The 18415-nt window shown below is 34.5% G+C and overlaps 1 pseudogene; it reads left to right on the top strand.

The window, feature by feature from the left end:
• The window catches only part of LOC111742841, a 101284-nt pseudogene extending 86387 nt beyond the window's left edge, over positions 1 to 14897 (top strand).
• Positions 14898 to 18415: the final 3518 nt, after the last annotated feature.

Here is an 18415-nt window from a genome sequence, read left to right as displayed (position 1 = left end):
TTGTTGTGTACGGCCTTTATTATGTTGAGGTATGTTACTCTGTATTCACTTTGTTGAGAGTTTTTTTCATAAATGGATACTGGATTTTGTCACATGCTTATCGTGCATCTATTAGTATGATTATATGATTTTTATCTTTCATTTTGTTTATGTGGTGCGTCACCTTAATTGATTTGCAGATATTGAACAAAACATTCATCCCAAGAATAAATACCACTTTGCTAATATTTGTTTAGGATTTTTGCATTTATGTTCATCTGCTATATCAGCCCGTAATTTTTTTTTTTGTAATGTCTTTGTCTGGTTTTGGAATCAAGGTAATGATAACTCATAAAATGAAATCGGGAGCCTATCCTCCTCTTGAACTTTTTGAAATAGTTTGAGAAGGATAAGTGTTTATTCTTCTTTAAATGTAAGGTAAAATTCATCTGTGAAGCCATCTAGTCCAAGAGTTTTGTTTGGTGGAAGTTTCTTAATTATAGATTCAATTGTGTTAGTAGTAATCGGTCTGTTCAGATTTTGTTTCTTTTTTTTTGAAATTTTTATTATTGTTTCAAGTATTCAGTACATTGGTTAACATTTATGTAATTTATGAAACAATCCCTCTGATTATTCTTTCTCTCCTCTGGCTCTACACCTAGCCATTCTATTACTGCTGACTGCATTCTCTATGTCGTGCTCCCCATCCCTGTGACCATCTATCAACTACTAATTTGTATTTCTTTAACTCTTCACGCCTTTCTTCTAGCCCCCTAACAGTCTTCCCCTCTGGCCATCACCAGATTGTCCTCTATATTTGTGAGTCTCTTTTCGATTAGTTTGTTCTTTTTGTTCCTTAGATTCTGCATATCATTGAAATCATATGGTATTTATCTTTCTCTGTCTGACTTATTTCACTCTGCATAATAACCTCTAGGTCCATCCATGTCATTGCAAATGGTAGGATTTCATTTATTTTTAATGGCTAGATGATATTTCATTGTATATATGAACCATAACTTTTTTATCCAATTATCTGCTGATGGACATTTAGTTTGCTTCCATATCTTGGCTATTGTAAATTGTGCTGCCATGAACATAGAAATGCATAGATCTTTACAAATTATTGTTTTGACTTTTTTTGGATAAATACCCAGAAGTGCAATTGCTGGGTCAAAAGATATATCCATTTTTAGTTTTTTGAGGAACCTCCAGATTGTTTTCCATAGTGGGGGTATCAATTTGCAGTCTCACCAACAGCATATGAGGGTTCCCCTTTCTCTAAATCCTCTCCAACACTTGTTCTTTGGTTTTCTGTTTCTTTTTAGTTCAGTCTTGGAAGATTATATGTTTCTAGGAATTTGTCTATTTCTTCCAGATTGTCCAATTTGTTGGCATATAATTATTCATAGTATTTTTTCTTATAATATTTTGTATTTCTATGGTGTCATTTGTCACTTCTCCACTTTCAATTCTGATTTTATTTATTTGTGTCCTCTCTCTTTTTTTCCATAATGAGTCTGGTTATTAATTTTGTTCATCTTTTCAAAGTTCTTGGTTTCATTGATCTGTTATATTGTTTTTTGTTAGACTCTATTTTGTTTATTTCCACTCTGATCTTAATTATTTCATTCCTTCTGCTCACCTGGGCTTGCTTTGTTGTTCTTTTTCTAATTCCTTTAGGTGTAAGGTTAGTTTGTTTATTTGAGATTTTTCTTATTTTCTGAAATTCATAGCCCTGCGATAAATTTTCCTCTTAGGATTATTTTTGCTATATTCCATAGATTTGGGGTCATTGTGTTTTTATTTTCATTTGCCTCAAGGTATCTTTTATTTTTTACCAGATCTCATTGTTAATATATTTATTGTTTAGTAGCATGTTATTTAACCTTCAAGTGTTTTTGTGTTTTTCATTTTTTTTCTTGTAGTTGATTTTTAGTTACATAGCATTGTGGTTGGAGAAGATGCTTGATATGATTTCCATCTTCTTAAAATTATTGAGATTTGTTTTGTGGCCTAACATGATCTATCTTGGAAAACGTTCCATGTGCATTTGAAAAAAATGTATATTCTGCTGCTTTGGGGCAAAATACTCTAAAAATATCAATTAAATCCATCTGGTCTAATGTGTCTTTAAGGCCACAGTTTCCTTGTTGGTTTTCTGCCTGGAGGATATATACATTGATGTCATTGGGGTGTTAAAGTCCTCTACTATGGCTATACTACTGTTGATCTCTCTCTTTATTTTGGTCAATATTTGCTTCACCTATTTAGGTGATTCCATATTGGGTGCATAGATGTTTACAAGGTTTCTATCCTCTTTGGGGGTTGATCCCTTTACAATTACAAAATGTCCTTGTTTGTCTTTTAAGATTGCTTTTGTTTTAAAGTCTAATTTGTCTGATATAAGTATTGCTACCCTAGCTTTTTTAATTTTCATTTGCATAAAATATTTTTTTCTATCTCTTATCTTAAGTCTGTGTGTGTCTTTTGATCTAAAGTGGGTCTCTCATAGACAGTATACGTATGGGTCTTGTTTTCTTATCCTTTTAGCTACCCTATGTCTTTTGATTGGACTGTTTAATACATTTACATTTAAAGTGATTATTGATAGGTACATTTTATTGCCATTTTAGTATTCATATGTATGTTCTCTCCCACCTCTCCCCACCTCTTCTTCTTCTTAACCCTTTTTCTGTTTAGAAAAAAAGTGCTTCCAGTGTGTAGAAATGCTACATTTTTCTGGGATTTGACATTTTTAACCATCAAGAATTACTATATTTTGTAAATGAAAATACCACTACTAAAAACAGAATGCTATAACTAGAATGATGTCATTTGTTTCCAAAGACTATCAATATACTAGAGTGATGCGAAAATAATAATAAAAGTGAGATATTTCATGGCAAACTTTGCGGGTAAAGTTAGGACTGTAATCTATGAGTTATCATGGGGTAAATACTACAGCCGCAGACACCACCAGCAAGTATTCTCAAGGCAAATGGAAAACAGGTTAACAAAGTCCCTTTAACATTTCTTATACAGGTTTGGTGGTGATGAATTCCTTCAGCTTTTTCTTGTCTGGGTAGCTCTTTATCTCTCCTTCCATTCTCTGTGAGAGCCTTGCTGAGTAGAATAATCTTATTTGTAGGTCCTTGCTTTTCATCACTTTGAATATTTCATGCCAGTCCCTTCTGGCCTGCAAAGTTTCTGTTGAGAAATCAGCTGACAGTCTTATGGGAGCTATCTTGTAGGTAACCAACTGCCTCTTGTTGCCGCTTTTAAGATTCTTTTTGTCTTTAACCTTTGCCGTTTTAATTATCATGTGTCTTGGTATGGGCCTTATTGCTACTTTTAAGATTCTCACTTTGTCTTTAACCTTTAGCATTTTAATTATGATGTGTCTTAATGTCGGCCTCTTTGGGTTCATCTTGTTTGCGACTCTGCACTTCCTGGACTTGTATTTCTGTTTCCTTCACCAGGTTAGGGAATTTCTCAGTCATTATTTCTTCAAATGAGTTCTCAATTCCTTGCTCTCTCTTCTCTTTCTGGCACTCTTATGATGCAAATGTTGTTGAACTTGATATTGTCCCAGAGGTACCTTAAACCAGGGGTCCCCAAACCCCGGGCTGAACAGCAGGAGATGAGCACTGGGTAAGCAAGCGAAGCTTCATCTGTTTTTGTAGGCACTCCCCAGCACTAGCATCACCTCAGCTCCAGCTCAGATCATCAGGCATTAGATTCTCATAGGAGCACTGGTCCCTGGTGCCAAAAAAGGTTGGGGATCACCACCTTAAACTATCCTTTTAAAAAAAATTATTCTTATTCTTTTTTCTTTTTGCTGTCCTAAGTGTTTTCCGCTATCATTTTTTACAAATTGCTGATTTGCAACTCTGCTTCATCTAACTTGCTGTCGATTCCTTCTAGTATATTCTTCATTTATGATTCTTTTTTATGGTTTCTATACTTTTTTTTTTTAATTTGCTATCCCTTTGTTGAAGTCCTCACTAATTTTCTTGAGTATCCTTACAACCAATATTTTTAACTCTATATGTGGTAGATTGCTTGCTTTCATTTTGTTTAGTTATTTTTCAGAGTTTTCTCCTGTTTTTTCATTTGAGATATGTTTCTTTGTGTCCTCATTTTGGCTGCCTCCCTGTGTTTCTATGTGTTAGGTAGATATCCTATGTCTCCCAGTCTTGGCAGAGTGGCCTTATATAGTGGGTTTCCTGTAGGGCTCAGTGACACAGTCCTCCTGATCACCTGAGCCAAATGCTCCAGGAGTATCCTTTGTGTGGTTTGTATTTGCCTTCTAGTTGTAATTGAGCTTTGGTTACTGTTGGCACATCGGTGGGTGGGATTGATCCTCAGGCTGACTGGCTATGAGGATTGGCAACAACCATAGTGTACAAACTACTGTATGGGGCTGACACCAGCAAGCAAGATTTGCCCCAGAGGGTTCTGGTGCCTACTGAGACCACCCTTAGGGTGTGCTGCTTGTGGGGCTAATCGGGTAGTTCTCTGTTGTGGTCTAAAGCTGATCATTGTATATGTCGGTTCCAGGGCCTCTTAGGGAGGGTTCCGGTGCAGGCCAAGGTCAGCTGGTGCCTCTGATCAGCCAGGGGCTACCTCGTAGGAGCTACAAAGTGATCTGCAGTTGGAAGCTGCTTGTGCTGGACTTGGTGGCATATGAGAAAGGCCATTCTGTGAACTGAGGCTGGCTGCCACCAGTACTGGGTCTCAGGCAGCTCAGCAAAAGGAACAGGGCACACTGAGACAAGCCGCTGCCTGCATGGGATCTTTAGACATGTGAGAGTTTTCAAAGAGTGACTGAAGCATGTGCCAAGGCTAGCTGCCTGCCACCCAAGTATCCTCTGGTGATGTGTGAGTTCGGTGGGGCGGGATTTTAGGGAGTCATCAGGGTGAAGCGAGTGCTGTTCACCAGGCTAATGCAGATTCAGATGTGGCCATGTAGAGGGAGGACTCAACATTGGGACAATGGCAGTTGTTTTTGCAGCCCTCGCTCTGAAGCCACACAACTCCCTGTATGTCTCTAGAACCTCCAGAGCTGCTGTCCCTTTACCAGAGCCTAAGGGGAGTACCTGCAAATGAGTGAGTCTATGTTTGGGCCCTTTAAGAGGATGCCTGGGTTTCTAGCAGCCTTCTGTTTCACCTGGATGGACAAGCTGAATCCCTGCTTATTTCACAGCCAGATGTTGTGAGGGCTCCTCTTACTAGTACTGGTGCTCCATGCTGGGGAGCCTAGTGTGGGCCTGGGACCCCTTACTTCTCAGGGAGGAACTCTATAGCTGAGATATTTCTCCTGATTCTCAACTGCCATCTGTGAATGTGGGGCCAGCTTGTTTTGTGTCTCTGCCCCTCCTACCTTCTCAATGTGGCTTTGTCCTTATACCCTTAGTTATAGGACTTTTGTTTAGCTAGTCTTCAGATTTCTTCTGGTTGATTGTTCTATGATTTAGTTGTAATTTTGAAGTGGTCATGGGAGGAGGAGAACACAGTGTTTACCTGCTTCATTATCTTGACCCAATTCTCTGAGCTGGATTTTTTATCTTGTTTCTTGATTTGTGCAAGGCTTCTCCTAAACTGTGATCTCCAGATTCAGATTTTAGCTCAGTAATTTAGTTCTTATTCCTAACTGCATATTTTAATGACTTGATATTTTGCCTGTAAACCACAAATTCCAAATGGGTTTTCTGTTTTAATGTTCATGAAGAAAGGTATTTTCATATATAACACAATACCATGGATGTTCCAGATTTTTTAAATACTGCCTCTAATTCCTTAAGTCTTATGAGTAGTAAAATAATTAGTACCACTGTTTTATATTTATTTATTTTTTCTGGCATTGCATTTATAACACAGTTTAGGAGAAGATGAATAATGAAATTATTGAGTGAGAGGTTATATAGGGATATAGCCTTTTCAGATTTGAATTTTTGCTAATTTTTAAAATAAAATATGGCAAATCTTGCTATTTTAACTCTTATTACATACATTTATTGTAAACAATTTATTTCGATGGGTAAAGGAATGTGGAATTTTACCTTTTGAGGTGTAATTTATAAATCCTTTTTGTTGATTTCTTTTTTATGACCTATTTTCTCTTTCATCAAATGCAGAGTATAGTTATTAAGAGTATAGATTTTCTTCTCTGGAGTCCATTGATGATGAAAAGATGATCAAGGCCTTACTTTTGTCATTAACTGATGGACAATAGTTTTTAGAGATATCAATGAACTATTTTCACCATTAAAGTAACATTTGGCCTAAACTTAGTATTAAATCTGAAATGAAATCAATACTTCACTGTGGGAAGGGTGTTTAGAAGTTTAATTTTTTTCTACATGAATAAACCCCAGAAATCAACTCATTTTTAGAATTCTCATATTGTTAATGTAAATTATAACTCTCTAAAGTGATTTTAGGTCAACAAATATCTGTTACTTCTTACAACTTTATCTTTTAAATATTCACTTCTGATAATGTTTTTTTTTAAAAAAAACTTGAACAATTAATTTAATGTGTATTTATTGACCAATATGTATTTAGTCCCAAAAGGCATACAATACAAATATGAGGGAAATTCTCCAAACTTTTATCTTTGTATCTTCATGGGTGCTAGATTATTTATCTCTTTGGTTATTTTGCTTTCTTATCTATCTTTCATTGCACATAAGTATTCTAAATAAGCATGCAGACAAAACAAAACAAAACAACAGCAATACTATTAGTTTGGCTTTATTTATCCTCATGAACACTTACAGCATCCTGGTCATTTCTTCACTTAAAAAAATTTTGAGCAAATTTATATTTTCAGAAATACTGAACTGAAAGCACTGGGAGTTCCTACAAATCCCTGCACCTTTATCCCCCAATATCCTTTATTATTCAGATTTTTGTAGTAGGGTGGTACATTTGTTATAATTGGTGAGTCAGTATCAACACATTTTTAACTAAATTTAATAGTTTACATTAATATTCACTCTTTGTGTTGTATATCCTATTGGTTTTGACAAACGGCAATTGTACAATGACATGTATCCATCAGTACAGTATCATACAAAATAATTTTACTGCCTTAAAAAAATTCCTATGTACCACCAATTTATTTCTTCTTCCTCCCTCTACCTGTACCCTTAGCAATGTGGTATTTTTTACCATCTCCTTTTCCAGAATGTCATATAATTGGAATCATATAGCATGTAGCCTTTTCAGATTTGCTGTTTTCATTTAGCAATATTTATTTAAGTCTCCTCCATATCTTTCATGGCTTGATAGCACACTTTTTTTATGCTAAATAATATTTCATTTTTTGGATTTACCAGTTTGTTTATCCATTCATCTATTAAAGGATACCTTAGTTCCTTCCAAGCTTTGGCAATTATGAATACAGCTGCTATGAAAGTTCATGTGCAGATTTTATGTAAAAGTTTTCAACTCCTTTGGGTAAATACCAAAGAACACAACTGCTAAATCATATGGTAAAAGTATGTTTAGTTTTGTAAGAAACTGCCAAACTTTCTTCTAAAGTGGCTGTACCATTTGCCTTCACACCAGCAGTGATGATAGTTTCTATTGCTTCATGTTTTCACCAGGTCATTCTAACGTGTAGTGGTTTCATATTGTTTTAATTTGCAATTCCTCAATGATATATAATGTTGAACATCTTTTCCTATGTATGTTTGCTATCTTTATATCTTCTTTGGTGAGCCAGTTCAGCTCTTTCATTCATTTTTAATTGACTGCTTATTTTCTTATTGTTTTAAGAGTTCTTTGTATATTTTGTATATCAGTTCTTCATTAGACATTTCTGCAAAGATTTTCTTGCAGTTTGTAGCTTGCGTTTAATTTTCTAAGCAGTGTGTTTTATAGGGAAGAGGTTTTTAACTTTAATGAAGTCGAACTTATCAAGTTTTTTTTTCTTTTGTAGATCATGCTTTTGGCATTTCTTCACTTTTTGAATGCTCGCTATATTTGAAGACATATTCTAACCACTTGCCATATATTTCAAGTGGTACTGATATTTCTTCCTTGCCTCTTCTGTTATCTACTTCTAAAATTTCACTGTTTCTAAGTATTTCTTATAGGTGAAAAGAAAGCAGAAAATGATTGCTTTCTATTTCCTGTTATGAAATTCAAGCTGGAAAGAAGGTTTGCGATGTTTTTGAGCATCATCTTAGTCTTAGTAGTCACTTCTTAATTAAATAGGTAATAATGAGTTGGCAGAATAATATATATATTTTTTGATTGTATATGATATAAATTTGATCTTTGATTTCAAGCATTTTTCTTATCACCTCCAGGCCACTGTTTCTTAATGTGTATTCCTGAATTCTAGTCTGTTTCTATCATGTACATATGAATTGTGTTGTCAACCACACTGCTGTTTACTTTAGCAGACTGCATTGACAAGGCTCCTGTTTGGGCTGTCAGCCTTAATGCTCCTTACTTCCTTCCCATTGCTCATGCTCCACCCCGTGTGAACCTGTCATGATTTCCATGGAACACATGAGTCACTTATTTAAGTATAATTGGGTGTGAGACAGAGCTATAAATGTTATAGAGACTTTCAAACTAGAATAATGGATTGGCAAACAAATGGGCTAAATTACAGAAAAATATATCTTCAGATTTTTGCAGAAAAAGCGAGTTTTGAGTGAAATAGAATTCTAGTTTCTCAATTACTGGAAAGGGTGACTCCAGCCTGGAATAAAATGTTCACTGAGGATGGACTTTTCTGAATTGGCTCTGGGATAATGCAGCAGACCTGGGATGATTCTACTTTATCTCCTGGAATATTGCTTAATTGTTATTTGGGAGGAGAGATTTGCTTACTGTATGAATTTTTTCTTCTTTTGTGAATGATTGTTAGCTTTAAATAAATTAATTCTTTTAATAGTATGAAGTTAGTAAATAATGTTTGAGTTGCAGCTACTGAATAAATCCTTAGAGACCCCCAGAACAATTACAGAAGCTGGGAAATATGCCTCTATAATTTTATTTCTGGGTTAAATTACAAAAGTTTTTATTATCCATGTCAAGCAAAGATCTGTTTTTAATAAACTGCATTTAAACATGTGGCTTGATAATAATAAAACAAATAAGTGGATAAGTCTAGGACAATGTTTTGCACACAGTTGGCATTCTTTAAATTGTATTTGGTAAGTTTTCACAAACACAATTAGAATAAAAAAAAAAGCAATCTTACTAAATATTATTAAACAAGGGGAAAACATCTTATTCATATTTTTAATCTAGGATATGGGTTCCTTATTCTATTTCAGAGAATAAGGATACCAAGAGGGTAATAGTATTATTAGGCATTGATTATTATAATAAAGTTAAAATATGTGACGCTTTGAGAAGACTACGAAGTCAAATAAAACTTCACTGATGTTATCCTTTGGGTTATATTTTTAAAACTTGCATATTTTAATAATATTTTCCAAAAACCATATTATATCCTTTCTACATGGTAGTTTAAAAATTATATATCACTTTATAATTGAGGTTCATGATCTTATAGGTAGCTTTGAAGAAAATGCCACATAGGAAACATTTTGTTATGGGCTTAATGAACATATTTTAAGTCATATCAAGAAATTTTTTGGTGCTTGAAATACATGACATTGTTTGGAGAAGATAAAAATTATAGATGGAATTTTAGAACTAACCTTTCTTGTATAACTTCTCTTTTACAGGTTCAACGAGGCCAGGTGATTTACTCAAGGCCTCATTGGTGACTGCCTTAGGGCAACAGTTTGATGTCAGTTTCTTCATTCACATCTTGGCATGCTTTAGCACCCGGGCTTGTTGGTTTGAGGTAAGAACATGGATATTTCCTCTCCTCAGGTCAGTATGTGTACATAAACATGGAGTATTGTTGAAAAGAGCATACATTAGTAAACATTTCTTGTAAGTTCTTTTAGTGATTGATTATGATGTTTGGGTATATAATATTATAATAACAAAATATATGATGGATGTACTTCTGTTATTACTCCCATTCTATTTTAAACATTTTTGCCTAAGTTTTGATTGTCGCTCGCAGTGTTAAAGAACTTGCACTCTAGAGTCATATGACTTGTGTTCAAATTTTGACTTTTCTGTTCTTTGTGCTGATCATGAGATAATTATTTAACTGCCATGTGGTTTACAATAGCACCTCCTTCATAAGGTAGTTTGTTGGGATAATTCATGAATAACACCTATACATTTGATGAATGGTAATAGTGATGATGTTGATGCAGATGACAATGATAATGATGCCACACTCTTTTGGTTTTACCCCTTCCACTTATCGCTTGTTTTCAGTTGTTTTTGGCTGATATCTCATCAACTGGACCTCTTTAAACATTGGCACTCCTTTGGGATCACCTTCTCTAACTGCATCCCCTTCTCTGGTGAACTCATTTAGTCCCGTGGCTTTAGTATTGTATTAGCCAGGGTTCTCCAGAGAAATAGAACTAATATATGTGTGAGAATATATATGAGAATTTATATATATGAGAATATTTCTAAGGGCTTGAGAATTAGGCACTCTAATATCCAAAGGCAGGAGAAGATGAACATCTCACCTTGAGAAGAAAGAGAAAGAATTTGCCCTTCTTCCACCTTTCTGTTCTAGTTGGGTCCTCAATAGATTGGATGATTCCTGTGGACATTGGTAAAGGCGGATCTTTTTGCTCAGTCTACTGAATCAAATGCAAATCTCTTTCAGAAACAACTTGACAAAAGTACTCAGAAATAATGTTTTACTAGCTATCTGGGCAGCCGTTAGCTCATTCACTTTGACACATAAAATTAACCATTACAAATACCATTTATCTTCTGACAACTGTCAGAATAACTTCTACATGCATCTCTCTAAGATGTATATTTGAGTATTTAATAGGCATCTTAAATTGATAGGGAACAGAGCATAACCTTTTAACCTCACCCAAACCAACAACCCTTCAGAGTCTTCCTAGCAGCAGTTAATGGCTACTCTAAATTTCTATTGCTCAGACACAAAATCTTGAAATGATTCTTTTTCTTAGTCTTCTCTTAATCCCCATATCCAAACCATCATCAAATATTGTCAAAACTTATTCAAAACGTACTTGAAAACGACTGCTCTCTCCCCCTGTACTGCTGCTCCTGTCATCCTCACCGCCCCAGTTATTGCAACCGGCTCCTTACTGGCTTTCAGTACTATTTCCCTTCAGTCTTTTCTCAACACATCAACTAGAGTAATCCTTTAAAAGTTTAAACAATGCTTCAAATCATGTAGCATCCCTGTTTAAAATTCTTCTATATTTCCCTAACTCACTCAAAGTAAATCTAGACTTTCCCCATGATCTAAGATGTCCATCTCCAGGTACGTCTCTGCTTTATCATTTACTGCTTCCCTGATTGACTCTGCTGTAGCCACACAACTCTCCTGGGAGTTCTTCAAACACTTCAGGAAAATTTCAGCTCCACAGCTTTAGCTATGGTTGTTTTCTGTGCTTGGAACCATTTCCCTGGCGTGGGTTTGTCATGTTACACTCTTTAAGAATCATTGTTTTCTCAGTGAAATGTTCCATGTTGTTCTATTTATCAAATAAATTAATGAATGATGTTGATTTTATAAAATAGTCATACTATTAAAAGAGTTAGTAAAAAATCAAGTTTTCTTATAATAAGCAGTCGTAAAAATTCACAGTAATAATGTTTCATCAAATACTTAAAATCTTGCAGAGGTGTTGGAGAGCAATAATCTTGATCTATTGTTATATATTTATTCCCTTACCCCATACTTTTTTTTTCCTATCAGAAGGGCCATGATTTGAGAAATTCAACTATCAACTTTGTGTAGGAATTAGAAAGCCATAAAAACCAAGAAAATTATGTTAGAAAGTTTTCCATTTTCAGCTACTATACAACATTTGATATTATATAATTAATAGAATTTATTTTATGTTTTAGACTGTAAACAATATGTGGGAAGGGCTCTCTCATTTTAACTCTATATGCCATGCCTGGTACATGGAAAGATCTGAATCAGGTTGTTAATTTTGGTAAACTACAAGCATCAAACTATGCAGGAAGTCACCTAGTAGCATTTAAGAATTTATCTTCCAGAAGAACAGATACTCCCAAGTGTAATTGCTACAATACATGTTCTTCAGATATAATATAAGTGGTCTCTGTATGCTGTTGCACTGTATATAGGATAAAAAAAAATATGCCTATCACTTGGGAATGTAGATGACCTCAAGGGTGTTTCATTGAATATAATAGTGATAAACAATTTTTGTTTTATGTTAAAGCATAGTTTGTATGTTTTCAAGATAAATATTAAGTATTTTTACTGTGAATGGCAATGTTTGATAAATTTTTAAATTGTTTCTTATAAAACACATTGACAGAAAAACTTTTGTAGCAATTTTTAACATTATTATAAACTAATAATTTGTAATAAATTGACAATTCAAATGTTACCTTTATATACCTATAATCTCAATCCTTGTGACCTTTATCACTCAGCCACATGATTACAGGAAAATTACAAATGCAAACATTATTTTATTAAAATAAAATATTTATTATTTGAAAAGAATAGTCCATTAAGTTAAAGAAAATAATAGCTTCTCTGCATAGTTTGACTACTTGTTTTATTTTGGTAATAAAGCACCCATGAAGTGCATCCTAATACCAGGTGATGAGAGAAAGGAGGTCTATAAGAATGAAGAATAAGGCAGAAGTTTAGTTATCCAAGACATATAACATTAACCCTCAGTATAGAGAAAAAGCCCAATTATTCCATCAGGGTGACAGATGGCTGGGCCTTGGGATTTAGGGCTGAATCTTTCAAGTAATACTAGGAGTATTTCTAAATCCTGGGAAACTGGGCTGCGGCAGAGGCTGGTGGAGTCTGGTGAGGATGAAAGGACTGGAGAGTGTAGAAATCATCTGCCTCACAAAACGACTTAGGATCTGGAATTACTTAAAAGCTCTTGAAAGATATAAAGCCTAAGGTTCAATAATCAACTACTTGTCTTCTTCCCCACAGAACTTATGTATTAATAGCAAGTTTTTATTTCAACAAACTTTATTATACAAAAATACCTTTTCTCTATCAAAAAACTTACAAAATGAAGAGAAAAAATAGAACTTTCCCTTGCCAATCGGTCATAGTTTTGATACAGATAATTTTAGTTATTTTCTGTCTATATATATATTTATGTTTCCAACCTTTCTACAAGTCATGTTTCGGTTTTTAAAACTCTTTTTGTTTTCTGTCTGCACTTGCTCCCTTGGTAACTTTATCCAATTCCCAAAGCTTTAAGTACCATTCATATGCATACAGTTCTCAAATGTGTATCTCTACCCAGATCTTTACCATAACCTCCAGGTATGTATGTATGTATGTATGTATGTATGTATGTATGTATGTATGTATCTATCTATCTATCTATCTATCTATCTATCTATCTATCTATCTACCTATCTGCATGTGTATGTGAGTATTTACTGCCTTTTGGATATCGCCACTGAGCTCCTGTTCCATAGTCTTACCCATTGCACTTAATGACAATTATATCCTTGAAATTACTCTTCCCCAAAAGCTGGTTGCTACCCTTGACTCCTCCTTCCTCTCATACTCTTCGTCTAGTACATAAATACAATTTCCTGGCTCATATTTCAAATTATATTTATAATTGCTCAGTCTCTCACCTCCATTCATATCACCTCGAGTCAACCACCATTATCTCTCCCCTGGATTATAACAATTACTTCCTAATTTGACTGCTTCTACATTAGTTTCCTCTTTCAGGATATGCCTATATCATTCCATGCATATCTATCTATATCTTTCTCTGTCTCTGTCTGTCTGTCTGTCTCTCTTATTCTCTCTCTCCTCCCCTGTCTCCCTCCCTCATAATTTTTTTACTGTCTATTAAATTTATCTAATTTAGAATCTGTCTCTATTTCTAGATTGTAAAGATCCTGAGGGCAGGAACCTGTGTCTTATTCAGCTGTGTCTCTCAAGAGCTGGCATAGAGTGGGTGCTCAATAAGTGCAAGTAAAACTAAACAGAGACATGTGATCAAGAAGAATGGATATGGAGTGTGGACTTGGAGTTGGGAAAGCTAATAATCTGTCATTCGAACTACATTAAAAAATATTAACTCCCTAACTAAATAGGCCAGGGACTCCACAACTTTAGAGACATCTTCCTCCTAACTACAAATAATATGAGCAGGATATGGTTTCTCTTGACATTTCTTGACCCTGCTTTCTCCTCTTACTTTTTATTCTTGGGAGTGTTCTGTTTTTATCACAAGGCAGTCAGCAGAAGCTCTTAAGGTTGCATTCATTTCTCCCTGATCATGTGCATCAGAGCAGAAATGATTTCTTGCAATAAGTTCTGTTAAAAAAAAAAAAAAAAAAAAGAAAGATCTCCCCTTACCCTGAAATGATGCAAACTCCCACAAACTCCAATTAGGTCACATGCACTTCCCTGAAGCAGTTCCTTTGGCTAGGGGCTAGGGTACACTGTTTGTTTTGTTGAAGGGGCCATGAATCAATTTCCAGAACTCCACAAGGCTGAAAGTGTAGGAGGGGTTAATTCTCTGTTGGCCTGAGGAAAGTTGCCATGGGGTAAGTGGTAGGGCATGGATGATGGAGAATCAACCAGAAATGAATACTTCATCTGGAATGAATAATTTTTATATTAATTTACTCAAGCAGCAAAAATTTATTGACCATAAACTGTGTTAGGCACTGTGTTAGGGGCCGGTTATATAGCCAAAAATGACACTATCCACAATCTATTGTAGAAGACTGATGAATTAGCAATTAAAATGCCATATACTAGTGTAACAGCCATATGGGAGCAACTAGAAGACATCTACTGGGATATAGAGTGAAGAGTAAGCAAAAAAGTTTCTGGGAAAGATACATATGAGCTGAGAGTTTAAGACCCAATAAAAATTAACCAGGCGAATGAGGGTATTCCAGATAAAAAGAGAAGTATGTACAAAACCATATAGGAGAAAGACAGTTGCTTTATCTGCCAGCTGAAAGTAGTATTTTATCAGGAATCTGTTCAAGAGCATTTAGGCTTATGAATGTGAGAGTAAAATTAGATGAACCAGTAGTTGATTGTGCAAGTAATCATTGTGATTAGCAAATGAATTACGTTTTAAGTAGTAATATTCTTTACCCTTCACAGTTTGTGAGTGTGTTACTATTTTCTTAGGCATAGGGCATAGCCATTTTGTGGGGAGAGGCAGATGGAGAAAACAGGGCAGAACAAGATAGGGACAGTTTTTCCTGATTTCAGTCCAGTTATTTTGGAAGCGAAAAATTCAAATGTGCTTATATGGAGAACAATCACGTTTGACAGTTCCTAACAGATAATGCTTAGGAAAACAAATCCATTGTTGATTCTCATTTCCAGGGTGTTCCCTAGTAGAATCATTTACTTTTCAACAAGGAAGAAAAGAAAACAAGTATGTGTAAGGTCATATAAGAGCCTTTCAGAGAATTGAGGCACCCATTCAACTCCAAACAATATTTTACTTTTAATCGAAAGTAACCAGTTGGATAGGTTTTTTTTTTTTTTTCACCAATAGTATCATACCAGGCCTCACTATGAATAGAAGTATAAAACTTTATAAATCTTAAAAAGAAAAAGTAATTTGATAATACACAATAGAGAATATTCTATGTTCAAATTAATTGCTTTTCTTTCTAGCCTGATGGTGGGACTATTAGTTTAGGAAAACCTCTGGAATAATAGGCCTTGCCAAAGCATTTCATGGACAAACACTTTCCTGGTTAAGAAAATAAAGAAAAAAGCAAGGCAAACAGTATTTGTTGGGATGATCTCATCTTCGCAGACCTACTTTTAGGGATTGCTGGAGGAGGGAATACTCTTTGTATATAAGATGTCACTTTGATGTGACCATCGTCTAGCCATTGTCTGGTCTGAGACTCTGAGAAACACAGCCGGAGACATTTGGAAAATGTTTAGGGGAAGCTTGTTAAATTCTGCATTGGTAAAGCACGAAGAGTTCTAATAATAATGGCAATTATATATTTTTATTGAAATTAACAATATTATTTCATCACTAAGGAATAAAAGTTTGTGAAAAATTATAATGAGCAAATCCACAATATAGCACTAAGAAAATGAAATAAGGATCCTCTTTTTTCATAGTTTTGGTGGTTATATTTTTCCTTAAATGGAATTGACTGAGTGAAGAGGTAAATGACTCTCTGAGTTTCAGAAAGAAAATAACAAGGAAGATAACAAGTCAGAATTTTATGTGGTAAAGAGCATCAAGAATTATCATAAGTTTAGTTCAGTATTATTTTTACAATTGGTACTCTGCTGAAACTTTTTCTATATTTATTCCTATGCTAGTAAATAAAAACTAAATCATTCTTAAAAATGGGCAATTGAAGTATAAAACAGTAAAGTTACTAGTCACACATTAAGTTCGAGCTTTTATAAAAAGCAAAATGATATATTGAGAGAAAGTTTTGGAGTCAGGCAGATCTCATATCAAAGCTCCATGACTTTTTAAAAACCACTCCCAAAACTTAGTGGCTTAAAACAAAAAGATCATTTATTAGTTCATAATTCTGAATGCTGGCAATTTGAGTTTGGATCATCTGGGTGATTTTATTGCTAATCTCTCTTGGACTCAGTCATGGGTCTGCAGTAAACTGTCAGATTGGCTGGGACTAGTTAGTCAGGATGCCTTCACTCACATAGTTGGCAGATGTCAGGTTCTAAACCAAGACCCTTCAGTTGTCTGCTACATGGTCTCTTTAGTAGCCTATTGCAGCCTTATTCACATCTTTAAATGGTGGTCTCAAAATCCTAAGAGTTGCAAAAGAGTGCAAGACCCAGTGTGCAAGTGCTGCTCAAGTCTTTGCTTATATCATGTTGACTAATATTCTATTAACAAAATAAATCATATGGCCATGTCTAAGTTTAAGGATGGAGAAATAAACTCTCTTAGAAAGAAAAGCATTATAGTCACATTGCAAAGTAACAGATAAACATGGAAGGAGAAATTATTGGGGTCATCTTTAAAAACAATCTACCATACCAATTAAGTTAGATAAGAGAAAAATTATTGTGAAATTTAAGAACAATGAAGGCAAAAAGTATAGAAGCTTCTAGAAGGGAAAAGCAGGTGACTCACAAAAGGATAATGTATGCAGAAAGGATATTCTGTGATTATACAAGGGCTCAGAAGTTTAATACACAAAGACCTCTTAGAAAATGCTTTTGAGTAATATTTTCCAATGAGAAGAAAATAAGAATAAATACATATGGGGCCTAATACTGTAAATAGTTAAGTAAAAATGTCTGTGGCTTAAAAATATGGATATGCCCTCCTACTATCTTTAAGAATTTATATTGTTAACAATACCAAGATCTGTTCTTGAATAGGATGGGGGCATGGGTCAAATAATTTTTCAACTTTTAATATAACATTACTTTCTTTAGTTACATCAAAAAAAAGTGTTATATAAATCTCAATATATATATTGTGTGTGTGTGTGTGTGTGTGTGAACTTTTAAAAATGAAGTAGGGTTCCAGTCTTAGCCAGAGCTACTTCGTTAATGTGTACATAGCATAAGTTCCATCACTTGCTGTGATACGCAAAACTTTAACTCAGAAAAATTTACTGTTTTAATTTCCTCTGTTTGTCGGACAAAAAAATATCTATGACCAAGAAAGATTTAGTAATGTACCTGTAACATCAGTGTAAATATAATCAGGTCCTCTGCTGGAATTTAGAATGCCTCGAGAATTAGCCTATAGTTTAATCATCCGTTATATCACCTCCATAAACAACTGAGTTCTATATGTGATATATCTTATCATGCAGGTCTTTTGATGCACAAGTATGTCCTCCATTGAATCAATGATCAATCATTTATTGGAAGCCTACTTCGTGTCCAGGTATATGTTTGATACAGTGAGACTTCTATCTAGTCATGTAATTAATGTCATACACTTTTATTTAAAACCTTTTTATTTTACAGCTTTAGATTTACAGAAAAACTGCAAACATAATAGAGTTCTCATATAATCCACTTGCAGTTTCCTCTATTATTAACATTAACATTAGTGTAGTACATTTGTCACAGTTAATGTACCAATATCAATATATTATTATTAACTGAAGTCTGCAGTTTATTTATATTTCCTGAGTTTTATTTAATTTTCTTTTTCTATTCCAGGATCTCATTCAGGGTATCACATTATGTTTATCAGGTCTCCTTAGGTTTCTCCTGTCTCCTGTCTCATACTTTTTAGTTTTGAGGAGCACTGGTTATCTATTTTGTAGCATAGCCTTCCATTGGAATTTGTCTTATGTTTTTCTCATGATTAGACTGAGGGTATAGCATACTGGGAGG

Source organism: Pteropus vampyrus, unplaced genomic scaffold, assembly GCF_000151845.1.
Source record: "Pteropus vampyrus isolate Shadow unplaced genomic scaffold, Pvam_2.0 Scaffold102, whole genome shotgun sequence".
In the NCBI taxonomy this organism is placed as follows: Eukaryota; Metazoa; Chordata; class Mammalia; order Chiroptera; family Pteropodidae; genus Pteropus; species Pteropus vampyrus.
The sequence above is the reverse complement of the archived record's forward strand: the minus strand, read 5'-3'. Positions and strand labels throughout refer to the sequence as shown.